We start from the raw sequence: 4055 nt of genomic DNA, 5'->3' as shown, positions 1-4055 counted from the left end.
AGAAAGACATTTCCAAAACATCAGATACTAAGCCCGTCCAAAAGACTAAAAGTCCCTCAACATCCATCCAATTGATGGCTTCAATCACAGTGGCAATGCTCGTAGAATGCGTCTTCTAAGAGTTCTATGATAGAAGTCAAAATTCATGAGCCTTCTTCCTCTCCTGGCTTATGCAGTAATTAGACACCTCTTCACTTCCTAACAATAGGAACATTGGTACGTTGATTCTGGTTCTACATATCCTCCTTGCATCTAAACCTGTGAGGTGGCTCCCGAACTCTTCTTACTGTGTGAGATCTCACACAGACAACGTGAGAGTGAATGGCGCATGAAACACAATACTACATTTTGGCCTAAAGCTTGGGAAGTGTGTACCCATAATAAACACAACCATCCTGCACATCTCGCACAGCAGCTTGCTCAACAATGTTCCTTACAAGAAACCGCTTGACAACCTTGTCCTTGGGCACACATGACCCACAGTTGGAACACCTGATGGGGTTGGTGTGGCCTCTTCTGTGCTTGTTATGTCCACCATTGCGGCGCTTGACGGTCATGACAACTTACACCGCAACTGCTTCTGCTTCCTCTTCGTCTCTCTCTCTCTCTCTCTCTCTCTCTCTCTCTCTCTCTCTCTCTCTCTCTCTCTCTCTCTCTCTCTCTCTCTCTCTCTCTCTCTCTCTCTCTCTCTCTCTCTCTCTCAAACATAGTCGTTTGAAAGCACAATAGTTACAAAAGGGAGCAATTTTGAACAACTCCTATCACCACAAAATCTTGAGGTTAGTGGGGAGATTGTTGCCGAAGGGTTTGCAAGATAGTCAAGTAGATTCTAGAAGGGACCCGTGCAAATGACCAAAGCTTGAATAAAATAACCTAGGATAGCAAGCATCACAAGCCTGCCACTTTTTATCTCTTTCACCTTCAATTCCTTCATCGACTTCTCATGCTTCCCAAAGCCAAGGAAGTAGATTCTAGAAGGGACCCTTGCCAGTGACCAAAGCTTGAATAAAGTAACCAGGAAAGCAAGCATCGCAAGCCTGCCATTTTTTATCTCTTTCACCTTCAATTCCTTCATCGACTTCTCATCCTTCCCGAAGCCAAGGAAGTTGAAGAGACCACCGGGGTAGGCAGCGTCTCGAGAGCCGCCAACACCCTTCTCGAAACCTAAGAAATATTGTGTTCCCATCTATCCAGGATTATAATAATCCTGTTAATCCTGTGCTCTACGGTGCACCTCAGCAAAGCCCATGAGGGCCATCTCAAGGACGAATAGCATGTAGTAGTTGTAGGTTCCTAGAGGTGGGATCACTCCAGTTCTAAACCATACGACAGTGGTTTCTTGAGGGATGAAACCAGCCTTGCCAAGGATCTCTGGCACGATAGCTCCAACGGCACCTAACATTGCATATCTTCCACTGATGATTTCTCCATACCTCCACCAATCAGGTTCAATAGAGCCTTCAGGCCCCTTTGGGTCCATCAAACCGAAGGGATGGAACCCGAAGTCACCAGGAAGGCCGCCACCTAGATAGCTCAGACTTTGCTCGGAGGCAAACCATAACTGCCTGTCAGCCTTCACGGGCTTGTCTGCGGTTGCGAGGACACGCGCTTGGAGGAAGCAGAGGGGCCCGCAGCCCAGACAACCCTCCCGCCCAAGAATTGCTGGTGGGAACTGTCGGGCAAGGTAGTCTCTGGCACAGTAGTTGTTGAGAGAGAGGACGACAACAGAGCTTTTGATGCCACGGCGGCCATGGCGACCTCCCTTTCACGGCCGATCGTCCTTCGCTTCACAAAATGTTACGAAGAGGAGGAATCTCTCTCTCTCTCTCTCTCTCTCTCTCTCTCTCTCTCTCTCTCTCTCTCTCTCTCTCTCTCTCTCTCTCTCTCTCTCTAAAAACTCGGCTCTCGGCTCGTGCTCTCTCTCCCTTTCACGGCAGATCGTCCCTCGCTTCACAAAATGTTACGTAGAGGAGGAATCTCTCTCTCTCTCTCTCTCTCTCTCTCTCTCTCTCTCTCTCTCTCTCTCTCTCTCTCTCTCTCTCTCTCTCTCTCTCTCTCTCTCTCTCTCTCTCTCTCTCTCTCTAAAAACTCGGCTACGAGCGCCGCCGAGAGCCGAGTTTTTAGAGAGAGAGAGAGAGAGAGAGAGAGCTGAGTTTTTAGAGAGAGAGAGAGAGAGAGAGAGAGAGAGAGAAAGAGAGAGCCGGCGTGCGCTCTTTGAGAGAGCTGAGTTTTTAGAGAGAGAGAGAGAGAGAGAGAGAGAGAGAAAGAGAGAGAGGGGGGGGGGGGGGGGAGCATGCGCACACAGCCGAATGAAGGGGGGTTGGTATCTTGGCCTCCATTGACCGCAGCTAGACGCACATGCACAGCTTGAATTTCGGACAAGCTCCAATTGAAGATGGCAGGACTGCATGCCCACAAAATCAAGAACATTCTGTGGCTGAGTTTCCATCGCAAACGGTAAGCTACTGGTGTCAAATGGTTAGTATGTTGTGGGGATCCGATCCGATAGGAACAGTGGGGAAGACGCTGAAGGAGTATAGGGGTGTGCGAACATGTTGGTGGGCCTGCAATGCTTTTTGACCGGGAGTAGACCTTAACACTGTGCATATGCACACCCTGAGAGAGAGAGAGAGAGAGAGAGAGAGAGAGAGAGAGAGAGAGAGAGAGAGAGAGAGAGAGAGAGAGAGAGAGAGAGAGAGAGAGAGAGAGAGAGAGAGAGAGAGAGAGAGAGAGATCGTCAAGTGAGTGAGGGCAATGCAAGGTTGTGGGAGCAGAAGCAAAAGTAGCAAAAACAAAGGAGAGGAAACCAGCAGAGATGTCACCCAAATTGGATCCCTCGCAGATAGTGGAAGGGATGACAGTGACCTTGGCTTGACGATTCTGGACAGTGAGCTTGACGATAACGCATAGGCCCTTCCAGTCCTTGGTAGCCTCCTTGGCAACGTCCTCTCCTACCTTCTTAGGCGACAGACCGAGAGGCCCAATCTTGATGAAGAGGCAGCTCCAACCTCCCCTCCTATTCAACGAAAAAAAACCACCTCCTCATATTCTTGCTGCCATTTCTTTATGAGCATTGCATCTTCATTGTGGGTGCAAAACATGCATCACTTAGCTTCATGTCTACCATTCTACTGGAGTTTACGGGTGGCTTCCTCAATGGTGACGCTGAACTGGAGCAGGACTAGAAGTAGGGGAGCAATTAGCGCTTCCCTTGTGATCAAATCCCTCAACGAGCCCGAGCGCGATAGGAAGAAGATGAATGCATTGCTCCAGCTGCAACTGCTCCTTGCGGGACTAAAATAGTAGCTAAACGTGTTATAATCCTTGCTCAAGAACGAGTATTGATGTGGTAGGCGCATGTGATTTGGTGTGAACACGGCCTCTGAAGACAACTGGAGCTGCTCATGATCAGTGCTAAGGGCCTTGTTAATCCGCTCTGAGTTTCATGCAGCAATTATCTCCCTTCCTAATCTCGAAGAGGGCGAGATCTGATAGTCAAATTCCTGCCCATTTAATGCATAATTAATACCACAATGATGAAGCCCACAAACAGAAACAATAGAGATGCCAAACAGAAACAACAGAGATGCCATCATTTTCATTTATGACATTGTTATACTGCAGGTGCTCCTCATGATTGCTGCCTACTCTCATAATTGCATTGTCAGAATTCATTTCTCTTAATCTGACCATGCAAGCCATTGCAGCACTCGATTGCCTTTTTCTTCTTCTTTTGCTTGCCCCTCAGTCCTAGCATTGGCGACATGGTTTTGCTCCATGCTAGTGTGCCCCATGAGCTCTTAGCTGGTTTTCGACCTCCAAATTCCTCTTCCTTCTCCTTATACATTGCAAAACATCAAGAACAATGGCAACATTTCTCTCGATGATCTGATCGAGATTGCCCATGTCATGCGTCCCCGTTGAATGGCAAAGGAGCTTGCTGACACAGTAAAGGAAATTCTCGGTACTGTGTTTCTGTGGGTTGCTCTGTGGTGGATGGCAAGGATCCCAAGGATTTGCAAACAGAGATTGACAATGGGGATGTTGAGATTCCA

General features: G+C 48.2%; 2 pseudogenes; both read right to left on the bottom strand.

Moving 5' to 3' along the window:
- Positions 1 to 761: 761 nt before the first annotated feature.
- On the bottom strand, positions 762 to 1752 carry LOC147460025 (chlorophyll a-b binding protein 8, chloroplastic-like; annotated as a pseudogene).
- A 1376-nt stretch (positions 1753 to 3128) lies between these two features.
- On the bottom strand, positions 3129 to 3757 carry LOC147460024 (uncharacterized; annotated as a pseudogene).
- Between the last annotated feature and the right edge of the window lie 298 nt (positions 3758 to 4055).

This window comes from Adiantum capillus-veneris, chromosome 4, assembly GCF_014529385.1.
Source record: "Adiantum capillus-veneris isolate H3 chromosome 4, ASM1452938v2, whole genome shotgun sequence".
In the NCBI taxonomy this organism is placed as follows: Eukaryota; Viridiplantae; Streptophyta; class Polypodiopsida; order Polypodiales; family Pteridaceae; genus Adiantum; species Adiantum capillus-veneris.
Note: the sequence above shows the minus strand (reverse complement) of the source record. Positions and strands in the feature narration are given on the sequence as shown.